This window comes from Delphinapterus leucas, chromosome 15, assembly GCF_059928025.1.
Source record: "Delphinapterus leucas isolate spDelLeu-1000000601 "Yukka" chromosome 15, BTC_Dleu_Yukka2, whole genome shotgun sequence".
Classification (NCBI taxonomy): domain Eukaryota; kingdom Metazoa; phylum Chordata; class Mammalia; order Artiodactyla; family Monodontidae; genus Delphinapterus; species Delphinapterus leucas.
Window position 1 is genome coordinate 49836043 of NC_143143.1, and position 21228 is coordinate 49857270.

General features: G+C 40.2%; 1 protein-coding gene across 3 annotated transcripts in view; it reads right to left on the reverse strand.

Annotated features, from left to right (window-relative positions):
- Positions 1-14911, reverse strand: part of LOC111165638 (adenosine 5'-monophosphoramidase HINT2-like) — a 31295-nt gene extending 16384 nt beyond the window's left edge. The window contains exons 1-3 of one of the 3 annotated variants that reach the window (XR_016387869.1): positions 14646-14911; positions 14502-14524; positions 80-14093 (exon numbers count right to left, since the gene is read on the reverse strand). The gene's annotated coding sequence lies outside the window, so the exon portion shown is untranslated. The other 2 variants (XR_016387868.1, XR_016387867.1) reach the window with 2 other exon arrangements.
- Positions 14912-21228: the final 6317 nt, after the last annotated feature.

Genomic DNA, 21228 nt, shown 5'->3' on the forward strand with positions numbered 1-21228 from the left:
TGAGGTTGAAATTCTGCACAGCACTTTGAAAACTAGAAGCCTTAGTCTTAGGACTTCATTTTTCTTTTAAAGCAAATACCTTTGAAAGCTTGCTGGATCCACACTGGCTCCATCCTCTGCTGTGTTTTTGATCTACAACACTCAAAAACAATTACTGTCATAGTCAAATACATGTGGATGATTTATAGCCCTCTATGCCATTTACACTTAAGAAAAATAATTCTCAAAGCATACTGATATTAGGACAAAACAAAATGGCCTTGAAAATGAACCAATCATGCACAAAAGCCGTATTTTTAAAAATCAACAAATAAAAAGAGGACACAGTATTTTTGTTTGAAAGCTCATGAAATTGGAAACAAGGCAAGTCAATAAACTTTCTTCCAAACCCCCTTTCCCTACCCCTGGAAAGCATTTTATGAGATAACAAAAACCTCTAACACTGAGTGATGTGATTAAGTAATAAAAGGCTGATTTTTCTTCCTGTGTAACCTCCACAGGATGCTTATGAGAGCACGACAAAGGGCTATGTAAAGAGTTAACTGTGTGTTGGTGTAACCCCAGATTACAGGTGTTTGTTAAGGGAGATCCCACTGAGATTTTTCTTAAGACTGGTTGAACAACAGCATCATTCTCTCTTGCTCTAATGAGCTGGTTAGCAAGCGCCCTACCCCCCTTCCTAGAAGGCTCTGTTAACAGTGTACATGGGTGCATTGCCTCAGCCTGGAGTCTACCGGAAAAGCAAGCTTGCACACTTAAAATCTCGTGAGTCACAGATGAGTGCTGTATGGATGCCAGAGCTTGCATGAAGAACCAACTTTCCTTCCACGTGCTTCACAAGAGACTGCGGAGCCACTGCGGACATGCCATGCCGATGCACTAAGAGAAGATGGTTGGCTAACCTCAACCCCTGGGAATGTAACACTTAAAGGATAGCGCACGTGCTCCTTCCCTCCAGAGGGACAGTGCAGGGCACACCGCCTTGACCCAGACCGCTGCTCCACAAGTTCCCAGTAACAAGCAGGTTAAGCCAGCCATAAATCAACCCTCCAAACAGGGCTTCATCACCCTACACCCTGGACTCTCAGGACTTTGCAGCCATCTGAAATTTCTTTAGTGGGATTACCCTGATGGACACAGAATTCCTGGAGTCTGTCATCGTAGAAAGACTACTTCCAACAATATTTATGAGAAGGTGCTTCCATGGCTCATCCTCACACTTTTCTCCTAATATTCAAACTGTTTGTATTCTAAATTCTTCTCGCAGAAAACCTTTACAGCAACAGATACATGTGTATGTGTGTGTGGTGGAGAGGTGGGCTCTATTTTTAAAACTTTTTATTTTGAAACGATTTCAAATTTAAAGTTGCAAATGCTAAACCCCCCTTTCCACCAATTTAACAACTTTTAGTTATTTGCCATGTTTGCTTAATGCAGCTCTGCTTTCTTTCTGTGTGAGTGTGTGTGTGTGTGTGTGTGTATCCACACACACGCAAAAATATAGATGTATTAGCTCTGAACCATGTGACTGTTGCTGCATGTTTGATGTCTTACTCTGTAATACATCAATGTGTTCTTCCTAAGAATAGAGTCTCTTACATAATCACAGTACAGCTATCAAATTCAAGAAATTTAACATTGAATTTAAGAATTTTCATCTAATCTACAGTCCATATACACATTTCATCATGTGTCCCCGGTAATGACCATCATAACAATTATTTTTTAGGTGAAGGATCCAGCTTGGGACCCCACAGTGCATTCAGTTGTCGTGACTCTACAATCTCCTTGAACCTGAGAGCCATCACTCAACCTTTCAGTTACTTTATAGAGTGTCCCTCAATTTGATATTTCCTTGTGATTAGGCTCATGGATCCCCTTTGGGACTGGAACACTACATAATGATGTGTTCTTCCCAAAATGTCCCATCTTGGGACCCGTAATACCATTTGCCCCTTTGTGGAGATGTTAATTTCTATCATTTGGTTAAAATGCTGTCCCATGTCTTTACTGCGTAACTTTTTCCTTCTGTAGTTTTAGATACCTTGAGATTATGTAAGTATTCTGTTCTACATCGAACCTCCACCTTTAGATTGAGTATCCATTGATGACTCCTGCCTGAAGCCATTTTCATTCTAATGCTCATGTGTTTTCTTTTTTATTTAAGTAACATTGTAGAAACAACTCACTGAACACCATCACAGGGTAGGAAAAATCCCTTAGATTGTATTAGCTCACAACTCACCAGGTTTCTTCATTCACAGGGTGACGATAAAAAGGAGAAAAGAAGGAAATACATGCACAACAAATGGGCCATGTTTGCCCCAACATGCTTTCCTTTTATCCTAGTTTCTCCAAAAGAGTCCTGTCCCCAGAGATGGGAGTGCAAGTCTGGAATCAGGACACCATCTTCCACTCCTTTGATTCAATATCAAGCATTTTTCATGATGATTACATGCAGTCACTAGTCCAGGGCATTTCCTCTCTTTTGTTTAAATTGCTTCTAGAATAAACATCTCAAAACTTAGGATGGCGGCCAACGGAAGATAATCTCTCAGGGGAAAACACTGGAATCCTCACAACTTCCATCAGTAAGAAGCAGAGGAAAACGCCAAGTTGCCATTCATTTCCAAAGAAACTACACGACACAATAAAGCTTCTTACCTTTAATTCCACAGAATGAAAGTTAGTCTTTCAAAACATTAAATTTCATATATGGCAAATAAATCATACTGTAACATTTCCCATGGAAACAGAAAAACATATACATATATTATATATAGAACTTACAATTATATACACTTTTCCTTGCAAGAGGAGCTCCACGGATCTCAGAAATCTGATATGTTAATTATCAAGGGAGTCTTATACTCCTCCATATGAAATGAAAGAAAGTGGGGGAATCTACTACCTATCCCTCTAGGGTTTATCTTGTTCACTAAAAATAAACATATTTCCTTGAGGACAGATGGAAAATGTGAGGTGACAATTCATTCTCCAAGAAAGCATGTGACTTCCCAAGAGCAAATTCTCACTTCAAGGTGTAGAATATTCATGCATAAAACACGCTCTAATCTGTAGGCAAGAAAGCCTACAAAAGCAATGATTATTCTGATAAAACTGTAGTTTGACTGAAAATCAAAACTAACAAAGACAAAGGGACCAGGTCCAAAATATCGATGCTGATTTGGTCAGTGTTGCTTCCCTCATTCTTAATCAGAATCTGGCAACATGAGCTACTTCTTGTCATCTAATGAAGATCTGCTTTTCTTTCTTGCATTGGCATGTATTGTATTTAAAGATACTATATCAAAATCCCAGCAGGGCAGCCAAGTGAAAGAGACTAAACGTCTACACATAGCATGAAAGCATACTGCACAGTATTATGTGATATCTACTTTGTCAGGTCTTACTGTCTTCTAGAGCTGGAAGTAACTTAGATATTATTTTATAGCCACTTTATTTTATAGGCAATGCAACACAGATACCATTTGAATATGTGTTCATTTCATAAATATTTGAACTTATTTAAATATTTATTTGGTCAAAGAATCTTTATCACCTTTGCTTTGTGCCAGGAACAAGGCCAGGCCCTAGTTATATGATGGGGAACAAGACAGATGTAATTGCTACTCTCACAAGTATTGTGCCCTGCTTGTGCAGTATTTACTGCTGGTAAAAACATCACAGTTTATTAAAAGTTTTCATGTAGATCAGCAGTGCTCAATAGAACTATAATGTGAGTCATATACAATATTTTAAAATATCCAATAGCCACATTTTTTAAGTGTAGAGAAGAGAAATTACTTTAACAATATACTTAATTTAAGCCAGTATGTCCAAAATATTATCATTTAACATGTAGTCAACATAAAAAGTTACTAATGAGCTGTTTAACCTTCTTTTTTCATACTAAATCTTTAAAATTCAGTGTGTACTTTACATTTAGACCTCTCAATTCAGATGCTGAACTTTCATCAGAAATATTTGATTTGCATTCAGATTCCATAAAAGTTTACAGCTGAAAAAAGTAGATTGACAAATTCAAGTTATTCCAACTATTCTTAAAAGTTTTCTGAGAACTAAATCAAGCAGGTTTTAAATTGAAATTGAAATGAATTAAAGTTGAATACAACTGAATCCAGTTCCTCTGTCACACCAGCGCTATGCCAAGTACTCAGTAGCCCCATGTGGCCAGTGGCTGCCATACTGGGGGTACAGCTCTGAGTGATATCATTTTATTTTCCTAGGAAATAAAGGAGCTTGGCAGGGCAGGTTTTGCTACCCACATTGTACATATGAAAAACAAACACGGCTTAGAGGTGACAAAATGACTCATTTGAGGCTGTAGGGACCAGTGAGTGGTGGAATCAGAATTCAATCCCAAGACTTCCAAAGCCCAGTGATCTTTCCCCACATCTTGCTGCATTAAAAATGATCATGAGAAGTCTTACTCTGTTCACAGCACTGTGTCAGGCCATAGAGAATCTTAAACGCCAGATTATCATGTTTGGACTTGAGCCAGCCCAGAGGTAGCACACAGATGGTTTAAGGCAGGAATTGAGCCACAAATGTGTTCTATTGGTCAGGTCCAATTTTTCTTTTAAAAATCTGAATTTGAGTACTTCTCAATAAGACATCCGTTTTCCAGTTTCCCACAGACCCTACCACCCTCTATTACTCATAACCATCCAGCCTCACTCACTTACTGTTCTTTTCCCTTCCCCTGATGTGTTTGAATTTGACAGCCCAGGGAGGCAGTTGATGCCATGAGGGGTTTTCAGCAAAGGAGAAGAGTGAGAGGTCCAAGGCTGCTTCCAGATGACTAACCTGGTCCTCTGCACAGGCTAAATTCGTTCCAGTAAAGACTGGAACCAAGGAGACTAGTTTAACTTGAGTACTAGTCTTTTTTAAAGCTCTTTTTGCTTCTTTCAGGTTTATTTCCTTTGAGTGTTCATTAAAATATATTTTTGATCCTAAAAGATTCTTGCAGAATGTCTTAAATTTTCAGTCAATAGCTCAAAGGCAGCTTCCAATGAAATGATAGAACTACTCTCTCTCTCTCTCTCTCTCTCTCTCACACACACACACACACACACACACACACACACACAGAGTCTGTCTCTACCTGAAGGGCACCTGAATGACTCCCATTGAAGGCTTCTGAGTGGAAGATAAGGATATGAACTTTAAACATGTAAAGATATCTTTCTTCCTTCCGTACTTGCCTACTAGGAGGCATTGGACAAAACGTATAAATCCCATATATCTGTGTTTTTTTTCTTCTGAAGTATAAATTTATAAATTTTTCATCTTTGCCACACCACAGGTTCCTAGAGGGGATGACATCATGGTAGGTTTCTAAGTCTTTCTATGAAAATAACCAAAGGAATGTTGACTTGGACATTATTGGTGAGGAAGGCAAAATGGCCCAATTTTAAGATGCGTCAGTTTTTAGGGGCCCCCTTGCAGGTACAAAATCAAAAGAGCAAAAGCAATGATTGTGTTACCAGTATGAGTTTCTTGATTAATCTAATGTAATTATGACATATTATACTTATCATAATCGGGGAAAAGGTAAGAATTTGTTTAAGGTAATTCACTGGAAAAGTCCAACTATATTTTTTGTAATTCATTTCAAAGTAAGTTTTCTGTATCTGAAAAAACACTCTCTTACTTAAGTCTACATGTTTCATTGCGTTGAGTAGGAGAATCTAAAGCAGAGATTCTGAAGCCTGAGTGAAACTGTTATGGTGTGGGGATACTGATTAACAGGCAGACTTCTGGGACCCAACCCCAGAAATATAATTCAGTAGGTATAGGGCACCTCAAGTCCCACAGTGACTCTGAGGTAGGAGGTACCTATAGACCACACTTTGAGAAATATGGCTATATGTCATGGACCTTTCACCTGGGGCAGAGATCACTAGCCTAGTTGAAGATTACTTCCCATTAAGCTGCACTCAATTGGTTGCACTGATGGTTCCAAGTAATGGCTCCCCTGTATCCACACTCTCTCCAATGTGACTCTGCAGCTCCTTCCATCAAGAAGAAGTCTATTTCCTTACCTTTTGGGTCTAGGCTGGCCTTGTGACTTGCTGGTCAATTTACAATGGAAATGTCAGTGTGCCAGCTCCAAGTCTGGGCCTCGAGAAACTTGCATGCTTCTCTCTCTCAGATCCTTGTTACCACCACGTGAACCAAACCAGACAAGTCTGCTGGATGATGAAAGACCACACAAAGGAGATTCCACCTTTCCCATTCAAGGTGACCTTGGAGCAGCCTATAGTCAGTCTAGAAATGCAGAGCTCCCTACTTGGCCCACCGCTGGCCAGGGATGCTTGGGGAGCCTTGCCAAGAGCAGAACAGCTGTCCAGCCAACCCAAGAGCAATAAATCTTAATTTTTTAGGCCAGAGTTTGGAGTAGCTTGTTATGCAACCATAGCTAACTGGTACAAAAGGCAAAGTCACCATCTGTCCTCTGTTCAGGAGAGTCTGAAGGAGACAATAATTCCTGCACAGGAGAGAAACACATCTGTTATTTTGGCCAAAACAACAAATAAATAATAAAGCCATGGCCAAAATTTACTGGTGGACCAAGGTGATGGCCAAGGATAGAGGACAAGATGAGAAGTAAAACCCAGGCCCCAAACAATGTAATAGTTAACAATAAAAATCTAAAGTGACATTATTTAAAATCATTGCAAGATTAAAGATCCAAGCCATAATAAAAGGCTTTTTTTTAATGTTCCATCAGGATCTTGCTGTCCATTCACCCTAAAAGGACACAAAAGGTATAGAATTTGTTCTTTTGAATGAGACACATGTAACCTAGTATTTTTTATATTTCCTGTAAAATCTATCATATCTTTGTGAATTCCTCAAAAGCATTCAAAATCGGATTGTTTAAAGCTCCCCAAAGGCAAAACCAAAATTAAGACATCCTTAATAATTCAAACACAGCTTTGCTGAATTTCCCTGATGTTGAATTATTACATGATGTTTCACATATCTAGAATCAGAATGCTAGAAAGACCAGGTCTCGTAAGAGAAACACATCTGTGCTCCTAGGGTATTGATGGTTTTGGCGCTGGTTGCGTTACTCTCTGCTTGTAAAGCAATGTCCGTGGTGTAGGAAACTCTCTGGAGTGATGGGTCACAGAAGAGCACACCATATGCTCCACGGTTCATGAGCACAATGGCCTTAAGTCAAGGGTGACGCTTGGATTAAGAATCTCTTTACATGAATGTAATGGGTACATTACATCCAAAGGCCAAATGAGTTACTTCTTTTGTTTGACGGATAATTATTTCACCCCCTACAGAAGAGAGAATGAACAAAGCCTGTCAAAATCATAGAATTTCCTCACCACTGACCATCTGCAAACACACTAGAATGGAGGAAAGACTTAAAAAGTCTATTTCTTATCAGACCAAATATTGGCCCCATTGGCCCGAAAAAGTTTTCATAAATTTCTTAAAGATTGGCTTTCTTTGATAAAATGACAAAAAAGTCATCAAAACAGCCCCAAACTAAGAAACCATATTATGTAGTATTCTGTAAAATTACTTATACCAGCAGTGAAAACAGGAAAAGAAAGCCATAAAACAGGTTCCAAGACGATTTCCCACACCTTTCAACAAATGTCCTACCGGGTATAAATCCCAAGTTTTAAATGATAATCCCCAAACAAGGAAAATCCTGTGGTTTCATAGCCTCAGACTCAGAAGCAAATGTCTACAAGTCAGACTATCCCAAGATATACACTTGCTGAAGATTTCTCCCCATGTTACGTTTAACCTAGAGTAGATCAGCCTTTCTGATTGTACAGCTCCTGACATTTGGCTGTTTTACGAGAAGCTGGGTGGCTTGCAGTTCAAGTGTGCCAGCACTCCGGGAGTGCCCTCATAGTGTGAGCGGTCAGAGATGATTAACCGAAAAATATTTCTAAGTTAAACATTGATTGCCTCTGCCTCTATTTATTCCTATCTTGGATGACCTTTCCGACTCTTTTTTTTTTTTAAACCAAAGAAAGCAGGCACCAGTGGCTTTGCATGTCTCCGTGAAAAGCAAAAGCAGAATTCTGCATTTGTTGGTCTTGTGGTTTTATCTTACAAAGAAATGAGCAGGGCATTGAGGCGATCCAAGGAAGTCTATTTGTTTTTCTTTGTACACACACACAGACAGACACACAGGCAGACAGATGGACATACACACCACACACACATGGACACACACCATACCCGTGACTTGAATGAGATCCTTTCTGCTTTGTTTCGTTTCAGTCACTATCTTATTTAGTCCACACAGATTCAGAAGGTCTGAAACGAGCTTAGTTTATGAGTTAGCTTGAACCTCATCATCCTGCTCATTCTCTTCCTACCTTTTAGGAAAAGGACTGCATATATTTAAGACATCGATCCTCCAGATCTCAATCTACCACTTCAATCCATCACCAAATCCTGCAGCATCTCACTGTGAAGTGTATTGTATCACACACACACACACACACTCACATGTCCCCACTGCTCAGCACTCCGAGCCTTAAAGTTTCTGGTCCTATCATCTCTCCTTTCCATCCTATTTGCAAGATGAAGGTTAGTCTTACTAGAACACGGTTGACATCATACCGTGACATCCCTGCTTAAAAACCTACAATGGCTTCCTACTGCCTAATATCAAGGTCAAATTCCTCTTCCTAGGTCAAAAGCATTTCCATAATTTTTTCCCTTTTTATCTACTCCACTTAATTTCTTACCTTTTCTTTACTGCATAACCTTTATTTAATTAGGCTAGTTTTTCCCAGGCTACCCTCCCACCCTCAGGAGTATTACAACTACTTACTAATATCTTTTAAACCTCTCCTGCCAGGTACTCACGAAGTTAGGTGTGACCATGTGACCTTCTCTGGCCAATGAATTCTAAGCAGACAGAAGTGACATGTATCACCTCTGGGTGGAAGTATTTAAGAGACAATGCAGTTTTCTCATCTCCTCTCCTCTTTGCCACAAAGACCTATAATCTTCCAAATGGTAGCAACTCCATTGCCCTGGATCCCTAAGTGAAGATGAGTTTCAACAGATTCCTCCTACTGGTGTGTGATGAACATTAGCATGAACAGAACATATACTCCACTGCTTATGTCACTGAGATTTGGGGGATGGTTGTTACTGTATCCTAACCTAGCCCATCCTAACTAATACACTCACTGTGCTGGTTCCTGTCTCCAAGACTTTTTATTATAAACATGTCCACTCTTTACTTCCTCCTACTTTTTGAAGTTCTGCTCAGGCTTCTGGACCCAACACAAGTTCTCTTCCTCCAAATGGCCTTCCCCATTTATCCCATACCACAATGGTCTCCCCTTTCTCTATATGGATATGCACCCTCATACACTTTAACCTTTGATTCAACAGTGACCAGATATTTATTGAACTCCTTGCGTTGACAACTGCCTTAGATAACAAAAGCAGATGAGACATAATTCTTGTTACCAAGAAGGTAAGGTGTATTCACAAGAGGGATACAATTAGAAAATCATACAGTGATAGAAGATGAGACAAAAATTGTCAGAATGCAAAAATGGCTCATTGCTAAGCCAGTGGCATAAATATGTAGTGCCAATAGTGTGACTAAAGGCATCCGGGAAAGCTTTTAGGAAGTTAAGAGCTCCCTTGAGTAGTGGCCAGAAGGAAGAACATTTTAGGTAGGGACTTAGAGCAAAAGTATGGAAAAGAAACACTTAAAGTTGGGTCTGTTCATTAAAAAAGTTTATTAGAAAAAAACTAGCATGAGAAAATACTGGAAGAAAATAACAGAAAGGCAGTTGGAGTCAGATTTTCCTGAGTCATATGCTGAAGAGTTTGAGCTTCTTCCTGCAGGAATGAACAGCTGCTAAGCTGTCCACAGCAGAAAGTAACATGCAGAAAGCACTTTATTGGGGTGATCTATCTGACATTTACAAAATAGATGGATTGAATAAGGGTAAGAGAATGGAAGCAATATCTAATATATAATTCCCCTCAAGTTTAATAAATACTAATGTTGTCTCTCCAATTACTGTGTATCAGTTAGCTATTGCTGTATAACAAGTCACCCCCAAATTTAGTTGATTAAAACAATAAGCATGTATTACCAATCACAAATGTCTGGGTCTGCTGGGTTGTTCTTCTGGCCTTGGCAGGACTCACAGGTGCGTGTAGTCGGCTGCTGGTTGGGTAGATAGGCAAGTCTGTTGATGTTAGCTAAGCTTTTTCACATGTTTTGAAGGTGGCTGACTACAGACTGATCTAGGATGGTCTCCACGGAGACAACTGGGCTCTCCAGGTGATTTCTCACTCCCAGCAGGTTAGCTGACTTGTATGGTAATGGCAGGTATCCAAGAGAACAGGCAGAAGCGCATAAGGCCTCTTCAGGCCTGACCTAGGAAATGGCACGACAGTATTTCCGTTTCATTCTACTTGCCAAAGCAAGTCACAAGTCCAACTCAAATTCAAGATGTGAGGAAGTAGATACAAAGTCACACTGTAAATGTGGGGCCACAACCAGCCCATTAGCTGGGAAGGAAAGATACAGGAACTAGGCATTTTCTCTCACCCTTTATTCATGCTCACTTTATTCTGTTATAAGCTGGGGAGTTACATTATTATACTCACCATTTTACAGATGAGGAAACGGGGCTTCCACATGGTTAGTAATTCACCTAAGATCATATATAACTGAGCAGTGTAAGCAGTATCTGAAATTCAGTCTAAGCCCAAGCCCATGGAATTTTGCTTTTTGATAGAGATCATTATATTGAGAAAGAGAGAGTGAAAATCAATGGTAAAGGAGAAAGAACATATTGCTGAGGTCAAAAGAGTTAAATTCAAGTACCAGCTATGTTTGTTTCTTTATCTAATATATCCAGCTGTCTTACAGAGGCTAACATAAAAACAAAAACATCTACACGCATAAAAGTATTTTGAAAACTACAAAATTCCATACAAAATAGAATATATCCTTATTGTAATGTTTAACGTCTTTATAGAATCTGGAATAAGTCTGTATAGAAGATGAACAACATCCTCCTGGGAAAAAGGGCATTTATTATCTAAAATTATCTAAAATATGCCATGTCAAAAGAACCTCCAAGAAATAGGCCAAATACCTTTATATCTTCTGCTTATGAGAAATTTAAGTAAAAATTTGTGGCTGTTAAGAAATTATTTTTAATATTTTTAAGGCATGATAATTCTGTTGCAGTTAATGCTTTGCTAAAGGGTTCTTATTTTTTAAAGTGTAGTAGTGATGGGTGAAACTATATGAAGTCAGAGATGTTTCCAGAAAATTTAGAAGGTATAGGTGAAAGATTAGCTATGATTAACTATTGAAGCTGAGTAATGGGTACTTTTATGTCTGTTGGAAATAATAAGAAATTTGTATGAAAGAAAATTGTTTCCGTTTACTTAAAATCTTCCAAATAAGAGTAGCTGTCCTTCCTTTAAAATAAAAGCTCTTTGCATCTGGTATTTCAGAAATAGTCCCAGAGCAATAGGCATGACCTGTAGAGTCTGGATATTGTTTCTTTCAACATGAAAACCAATTGCCAAAGAAAACAAAACAAAACCCAAATTACCATCTTTTCTCAATAGCCACAGCGAGAGTTCCCTAAGTTATTTCTCGAACTTAATTCCCAACTCTCATTTTAACGTCAGGTTTCAACCTTACACATTAACCACTGAAATCTTACTCCACCCTTGCTATCTCTTCTTAGCAATCGTCTGTTCACCATTGTCTGAGCCACCCTCGCACAATCTGTTCTTCTGGGTAGCAAAATATGGAGCAAGGCTTGTGTTGATTTTGTGCAGCCCACATTCCTGGAATGTTAGCGCTGAGCACAGAATTTGACCTGTAACACAATGAGGAAAGAGTTCAAATGCAAACTCCAAAGATATCCATCCCACAGAATAAATGCCAATAAGCAATTTCCTTTTCCCAGCCTACCAGAGATTTTTAGCAGATAGCCCATAACAGACAGAACCTGTGCCAATATTTTATAACCCATAAAATTTCTTCAAGCAGTTGTACAGATTTCCAGCCATCCTTTGATCAGTCTTTGTAACAGTGACTCCGGGCTTTTGCCTAAAAATGATTCCTAGATCTCGATATATATATACAATGGAAAAGATCTGCTCTTCAGAAAGTCTCTCATTAAAGCGCTAATCTGTTCCACCACATTCTTCCGAGACACAGCGATCAGCACCCGAGCCGGACTCCATGGCCAGCCCTAATAAGACTGATAGAAACAGCTTAAGTAATTGGATTGCTATATGGGATTGAATGTCTGACAACAAAAGATAGCCATCTCTATTCGACCACCCTATCTTTGTTCCCACAATGAATTCATTTAGCAATGCACTTAGAGGCTCCCAGGCCCGGGGAGAAATGACAGACTAGGGACACAAAAGCTGGGCCAGCTGATGAGCCCAGAGACAGAGACTGTGCGATTCCAAAAAGTGAATGACAGGGAACACAGGCAGCACACCAAGAGTTGTTGAGTCATTATCACATTACTGCACTGGTCCCCAGTTCCCGGCCGAGGGTGGTGTAGGCTACTTCTCATTCTGACCACGGACTTCATACTTGTTTGCCACCTGCAATCTACTGTACATGACTTCCTGGCTGATACACTCTGAAGCCCAGCTAGTTCCTATCTCCGAGACATATTTTTTACTTTTAATATTTTTTGCATTCAAAGAGACTGACTGTATAGAAATGTTCAAGTAGTCAGGGTAGAAGATGTTGGTGCTAAAATGATGTCATATTTGTCTCCAAATTTGTGACTTGGGAAAGCACTGTTGTCCATTACAACATAATTGCAATGTCAAAATCATATTTTTACATATAATTTCAGATAGGTCTAAACAGGGTTAATATAAACCAAAATGTTGACTTATAAGTTTAGGTAGGTCTAAAGAAGGTTAATATAAATTAGAATATTGAGAGCTAAAGCTGGTTCTACAGCAAAATGCAGCAAATAGTATCCACACTCAGTGAGTCTGAAGCAACATTCCCAGTTCATATTTTCCTAGAAGCTTTGACATATTTATTTCTTGACCACTGGGTATTTCATTTCCTCAGCAGTATGGCATAAATTATTTTCACTTTTAACTTCTCTGGGACAGTTTGGGGCTGTGTGGAAAGAATACCAGTCATCACCTCATTTTATAATAAACAGAGACATTGGTATGATAACCATGACCAAAAATGTAATAACACAGCAGCAATAATAATAGTAGAAATGGCATTATTAAACAATAATTACTCTAGACACGCCAACCTAGAGAGAGGATTCTAAATATTTCTAAATGAAGTTCTGATTTAGCCATACAACATTCTGTAAGAGGGCTTGGGGATCATTCCTGCTACTTTAAAATGGAAAGAAACAGCAAAGCCAGGATGCCTTTGCTTTTTCAAACAGTGGCACCAAAGAAGCCCAAATACAAATGTCTTGACATCTAGTCCAATACTCCAGGTCTTTAAAAAGGATCTTTCAGTCAAGATTCCTTGCCCAACTTGGCAAAGGGATAGAACCGACTTCACAGGCCAAATTGTGACTTTGGATCATAGCTGAAAATACAGTCATATGTTGTCCAAAGTTGGCATGATTTTCCCTTCTTCACTTATCCTACTGCCAAATGGAGGACATAGTCTCAAGTGCTATAACCATGAAAAAGATTGAAATACTTCTAAGCACGGGTAAAGAACATATTTTTCATTTTGACATAAGTAATGAGCAGAACCATGGAAGGATTTTTATTCAAACCTTCTAAGCAGAGAGTTCTGGGAGCTTTGCTGATTTCTTGGCGGAGAATTTTTCAGAGGAAAGGGCATTTCTAAGTTTCCAATCCGGGAGGTCACTCCTTCAGTGGAAAGCCATGGTTCATCAGCGCAGCCTACAACCGCGTACCATACCTGTGACCATCATATCTGGCAAAACTGAAGTTACTGTGATAAAAGAAGCTTCAAATTCAAAAAAACATCCCAAATGCCCGTTTAAAATGTCTTCATTTCTTTTTAGTTCCTGAAAGGGACTGAAGTCACAATCAATCTGTATATAAGAAAATCAAGAGCAATAATATTTGCCATATCTTTAAGCATGACTGTTGTGTAGGACAGGACAGGGGGTCCTACTCCTTACCCCATGCCAGTCCGTCCCTCCTCCCACATCTATGCCTCAGGCTCCTCCATTTCCAGCATTCATTTCTCACTTACCATGCCCTGTCTCTACTGAACACTGTTTTCCTTTTTTCAACACCATGTATTTCTTCCCTCCTTCCCTGGATGATAAAACCCTCAAGCAGCGTGGCGTGGTGTATAGTGAACACATTTCTCTCAGTTCCCAGCACAGAATGGCATTCCCAAGCATGTCACTGACCAGTTAGGATGGAGGTTAAAACACCAGACAGACAGAATTTGCCACACTGATATGCAATGTAAATATGAAATCATGGCTTACCTTTGAGGTCATCGTCAATTTACCTAGAACATAAGAAAACAATAAGCTTTTAGTTCCAGTATTTGCAGTCTTTCTAAATCACCAAAGGTATGACTAGGACATAGCCATAGCTTTGTATAAACCCCAAACCTGACAGCTACTCACAGGGTTACAGGAAATTTGTGTCTACACAGACAGGACCTCTGTCTTGGAGCAGTAAATACCTACTGCCTCTGTGACTAATGGTGAAATCACCCCTTTCCTGAGACCACACCCTGGCTCCTCTCCCATCTTCTCTGGGTGACGCAGACAGGCCGGACATGGTTGAAGACAGGTAGACATATGTCTCCCTACCCCCAGTCATTTTACTTTTCCCTTCCTTCTTAGCCATCTTCCTCAGCTTTGCCACCAGCCCCTGCATTTTTTTTCCCTTATATAAACTATTATTTATTTTACATTAAAAAAGATATAAGAATTTGTCCTCAGGGTCATGCATAGAAGTTTAGCTACAAGTTGAAAGGCTGTTCGGCAGCTTGGAATGTTGGGTTTGTGATCTTAACACTGAGTGTACAGGCAGCTCATGTCGCTCAGTGGTCTCCGCAATGTATGATCCTTTGAGCAGTTCTGGAGGCTGGAAGGACAAAGACCAGGGTGATAGCCAGTTTGGTTCCTAGCAAGAGCTCTCTTCCTGGCTTACAGATGGCTGCCTTCTTGCCAGTTTCTGCATGGCAATGGAAGACAAGACCGTTTCTTCTTTGAAAGGGGTCTAGAAATCTATGATTAAAGGGCCTTTCCCCACCACCTTGCAGCATCTGCTAGGCCCCTGGATGAAGCCCTAAAACGAGCCCAGGCTGATTTCTCCCCTTTACCCTTTTGCCTAGGGAATTCCCAGGCCTGGTTGTCACCTGTAAGTTATCTGCCTCCCAGGCTCTTATCTGATTCTCTAGGCCTTTCCCATCTAGCACAACATAGATACCATGCATTGACAGCCTGAAATATGCAGGCAACATTGGGCCTGCAAATGAATTTTCTTTACACTCTACACTTTTGTTGTTGTTGTTTTATAAATTCATCACCAACATTTGAAAATCAAGAGATTTTTATATATCAGTTGAGAAGTCTCACTGCTCCTTAGAAACTGGATGGCTTGACCGCCCCTGGTCTGCATTCCCACCTGGCACCATTTAGGCATGGAAGCAATGTTTCCCTTCTCCACTCCCCATCACTCCTCACTCTTGTGCACCCAGGCCCTTGTATTCAGGTATGTACCTGCCATGGCAGAAACTGGATAGCAGTTCACAAAACACAATTCCTCTTCTTTCTGAACACACGACTATCTCCCATCCTCCCTTGCAGTTAAGTGTGGTCATATGTGTGGAAATGTGGTCATGTGACTATATTCTGGTCAGTTGAATGTAAGGGGTCACCTTATGGTGAGTGCCATAAAGTCTCTCACATGTGATCATCCATGCTCTTTTCTCCTTCACTTGATGCAATCGAGCCACGTGTTGAAAACAGAAAGATGTTGGGTTGGGAGATCCACCTGCAAGAAATGAAAATACTTTTATCATCTTTGAGTTATTATGCATTTTGAGTTCTTCTGTTATAGCAGCTAACATGACCTCAACACACCTGCCTTTGAACTTCATAGGAAGTTTGTGACATGATTTAATGCCTCACCTTATGTTGATCCAGCCATGACTAATCTCTCTGAAAGGTACCATTTCTTATAGAAATCTACCCACCCTGAACTTCAAAAGACATACTTCCCTCCTGGACCTCCTTAGTAATTAGCTTTTTCTAACAACATTAATTTGTGCAGCTATGATTGTGTCTGGATTTGCCTGGCCCTTAACTTAAATCTCCATCTTATACCCTAGAAAGTTCTGGCTCTGATCTCCATGACCTTCTTTTTGGAAAAGTAATGGACAGTTATGAACAACAGAGTTAAAATAAATATAATCACAGTCCTTGGAATCTGAAGAAATGCACTAAGGTAGTCTGGTCCATCAGTAAAAATTTTTTTCCAAGGTAACTAAGGTTTAGAAAACAAAAAAGACTTGCCTAAAATTACACAGACAGAAGATAATAGAGAGAAGAATCAAATTCTCCTTTTTGCTTCTTAATGCATTGTACTTGACAACATTATCCTTAACCTCTGATTGCAACCCAGAATTATTTTGCTTTTCTCCACCCACACACATCTCTAGCAATTTATGGAACATTTATCATGTGCCAGGTACTATCTGAGTTATTTACATACATTTTTTAAACTTTAATTTCAGAATAAATACATGAGGCTGTATTATTATTTCTATTTTTAAGATGTGAAAAGCAAGAGGTTAATGAAATTTTTCAAGATCGCACAGCTAGGAAATGGAAGTTAGGGTCTAGCTCAAAAACCCATGTTCCTAAAAGCCATGTTGTATTTGCTCATTGCAATCTTACCCTTCTCCCTAGAGGAGCACTTTTGTGTCAGTTAGCTTTTCCTGGGAAACAAAGCACAAAAAACATGGTGGCTTAAAACAACCATCACTTCTTTATCCTGTGATACTGTGGGGTAGCAAATTTGGGCTAGGCTCAGGAGCACATTTCTTCTGCTGGTCTTGGCTGGGCTCACTCATGTGTGTGAGCGCAGTTAGCTGGTGGCTAGATGAGTTAGATGGCCTCATGCTCATATCTGAGACCTTGGCTGGGAGAGCCAGGATGACTGACATGGCAGGGCCTTTCTCCATATGTTCTCTTATCCTCTAGCAGGCCAGCCAAGGCTTGTTCCCATGGTGATGGTTGCAGTTCCCAGGAGCCTGAGAGCATCAAGAAAGGCAAGTACCAAAGCACAAGTACTTTTCAATTCTCTGCTTGTGTCATATTTGCAACTAGTCCACTGGCCCAAGCAAGTCACAAGCTAACCCCAGTTGCAAAAATGATGAGCAGACCTTCAAAATTTTACTGCAAGTGGCATGCAGAATGGGATGGAAATAACTGATGGACATTTTTTTTTTTTTTTAGATGGGATGGGGGTAGGAGTTTGTTAATTAATTTTATTATTTATTTTTGCTGTGTTGGGTCTTCGTTTCTGTGCGAGGGCTTTCTCTAGTTTTTGGCAAGCGGGGGCCGCTCTTCATCGCGGTGCGCAGGCCTCTCACTGTTGTGGCCTCTCTTGTTGCGGAGCACAGGCTCCAGACGCGCAGGCTCAGTAGTTGTGGCTCACGGGCCTTGTTGCTCCGCGGCATGTGGGATCCTCCCAGACCAGGGCTCGAACCCGTGTCCCCTGCATTAGCAGGCAGATTCTCAACACTGCACCACCAGGGAAGCCCTGATGGACATTTTTAATATTTCAAGTAACTGAATAGTTTTCTTCCAGTATTTACCTCCATATTTCTAAATAATACATGTATATGGCTACCTCTTAAGTAATCAATTTCAAATATGATCTTCTGGTTCATTACTATAACAATTAAGAATTTAGCTCTTTGGGCTTCCCTGGTGGCGCAGTGGTTGAGAGTCCACCTGCCGATGCAGGGGACACGGGTTCCTGCCCCGGTCCGGAAGAATCCCACATGCCACGGAGCGGCTGGGCCCGTGAGCCATGGCCGCTGAGCCTGCACGTCCGGAGCCTGCGATCCGCAGCGGGAGAGGCCACAACAGTGAGAGGCCCGCGTACCACACACACACACACAAAAAAAAATTTAGCTCTTTTATCCCCTTCCTTACTACAAAAAGTTTGTATACCTTTCACTCAAATTCCCTAAATATTGAGTTAACATAACTGATATATAAATATATACATATATATATACATTTATGTACATATATACACTTGTATACATATATACACATATATTTACATATATATATATATTTGACACTTGAATAACATGGGATTGAACTGTGTGGTTCCACTTACATGCAGAAGTTTTTTTAATAGTAAATATCGCAGTCCTACATGATCCACAGTTAGTTGAATCCGCAGATTTGGAAACGTGGATACAGAGGAACCAAAGATACAGAGGGCTGACTCTAAATTCTATGTGGATTTTTTTATTATGCGAGGGTGGGTGCCCCTAACCCCCGCATTGTATTATTCGAGAGTCATGATATATGTATATATATATATGGCATGCTTCTACTTCTACCATAGAGAATATGATAGAAGTATATATATATATATATATTATATATATATATACACACACACACACACTTATATATATGTATATAATATATACATATATATATATAAACACTGTGAGAGTATATATTTTCTCTAGATTATTTCAGAATAAGTTACAACAGACATGATGCTTCTTTACCCTTTAATATTTTGGTGTGTATTTCCAAAATCAAGGCTTACATAACCAACCATATGATTATTAAAAATCAGGAAATTAGGACTTCCCTGGTGGCACAGTGGTTGAGAATCCACCTGCCAATGCAGGGAACACCGGTTTGATCCTTGGTCCGGGAAGTTTCCACATGCCGAGGAGCAACTGAGCCCGTGAGCCACAGTTACTGAAGCCCGCGTACCTAGAGCCCATGCTCCACAGCAAGAGAAGCCACCGCAATGAGAAGCCCGCACACTGCAATGAAGAGTAGCCCCTGCTTGCTGCAACTAGAGAAAGCCTGTGCGCAGCAACGAAGACCCAATGCAGTCAAAACATAAAATTAAAAAAAAAAATTTTTTTAAATCAGGAAATTAACTTTACCATACTATCACCTGGTCTGTTTCATACTGCCCAATATGCAGCCATTAACCACATATGACTATTTATAGTTAAATTTAAACTAACTAAATTGAAGCATTCAGTTCCTTGGTCAGACTAGCCATATTTAAAGTGCTCAATAGCCATATATGCCTAGAGACTATTATTGATATATTGGATCATGCAGAAAACATTTCCATCATCACAGAAAGGCCCATTGGACAGTGTTGATCTATATCTTTCAAGTCCTGTTAGGATATAATTACAGATTTATAGACATGAAATCTGTATGTGTTATAAGATTGTAGTCACAAGGTAGTAATTATTACCTCCAATTTTTAGATAGGGAGACAAAATTAGAATAGTGAAATGGGTCCATAGCTATATATTAAATTAATTCTATAGGCAAGGATTAGAATCCAAATTCGATCATTTGAAAGACTTTTTTCTTACCATGATATCATACTCAATTCTCAAGAATGTCCACATCTTAGGCTGCATTCTCTAGAAGCAGAGCCTGAGGCAAGGACTCACGTGTCCAAGTTGATTAAGCTCTTCCTTTATTCAGGAACCATTTCCTGGAGAAATAGTAAAGGGATGGGGGAACAGGACAGGGGAAAGGAGCCATGGGAGGTGGAGATTTCAGAAAGTCCCAGCCACAGTCTGATTCTGCAGGCCACTCTGTGGCATAAATGATAGCACAGGCTTTGTCCCACCTGGAGGCAAGGGAGCTAGGCTTTCACATACCCACGCTGTCAGTCATTGGCTCCAGGCTACACCAGTAGACATAAACTTCCAGGTACTTCTGGATCCCTGCTTGTAGTATGAGCAGAGCAGTGACAATAGCCCGAGAGTGATCCTCTGAAGAAAGTCAGTAGTTTCTTCAAAGCATCAAAGCACAGAGAGGCTGAGGCATGAGCACCCTCACCCAGTGGAAGAGGTCCAAGAACATCAGGAGTAACCCCAACAGAAAACATGACAGAGTATTCTACCTATTTGTACAGTGTGTTCATTAAACATCTCTCCATGTGACCTTTTGTATAACTAAAACTTGAAAATCTAGCTAGTTCAGAAATAACTGCTCACTTAATAACCCTGGCCTATTTCCATGAGATATTTGCTTGAGACTATAATATCAGTTGAGGAATTATGGGTGTGGTGGATGGGGCCACTCTTGATAAGGAGCATAAAATCAAAGGGCAGGAATCATGGAAAACTGATCCAGGTACATCCTAGTACAAACCAGTCTGTTTGGTGGAGTGGAATCCCTCTGCTGGAGTTCTGTCTTCCCCTTCCACCCAGAATACAGAAATCCACACAAACTAGTGTAAGTAAAGAGGGGATTGTTTTTATGACACAAGAGTGCCTCAGATAACTCAAGATGACAAAATTCAGTGGGGCATTTTGAAGAAGCTGGAGAACCATTGGGAACAGACTCCATCTCCTTGTTCTCTTTTTCCTCCTTTCTTACCCCAGTACCCAAGTCCACAGGCCATGCTGGCTCCAGAAGTAGATCCAGAAATACAAATGTCTCATTCTCTGAGTTACTTAAATTCTCAGCCAGGACAGAATCTGATTGGCCCAGTTCCCATGTCACTTGTTCCCCTCTGGTCCAATCCCCAGAGACCATGGAGAGTGGAATTGTCTGTGTAAAGAGGGCCAGAGCTGCAGATTAAAATAAATGAGTTAGCAGACTATTTTTTCCAAAAATGGCCTCAGTGATATTTCTGGTCCCTTATACTCTTCAGAACCTTGACACTTCTCAATTTGAGAAGTGAGGTCTGAGTTCCCTTCTCTTGAATCAAGACTGGAGCTTTTGACATCTCTGACCAACCAATAGAATATGACAGCAATGGTGTGATGAAATGTCCAAGGCTGCTAGCCCATTAAAAAGGACAGTTTCTGCCTGATGCTCACTTCTCTCTCTCTCTGTCTCTCTCTCTCCCAGCTCATACTTGGGAACCCGGCTACCAGCCTGTGAGAAAACCTAGGCCCCATGGAAAGGTCAGTGGATGATGTTCCCTCCGACAGTCCCACCAAAGGCC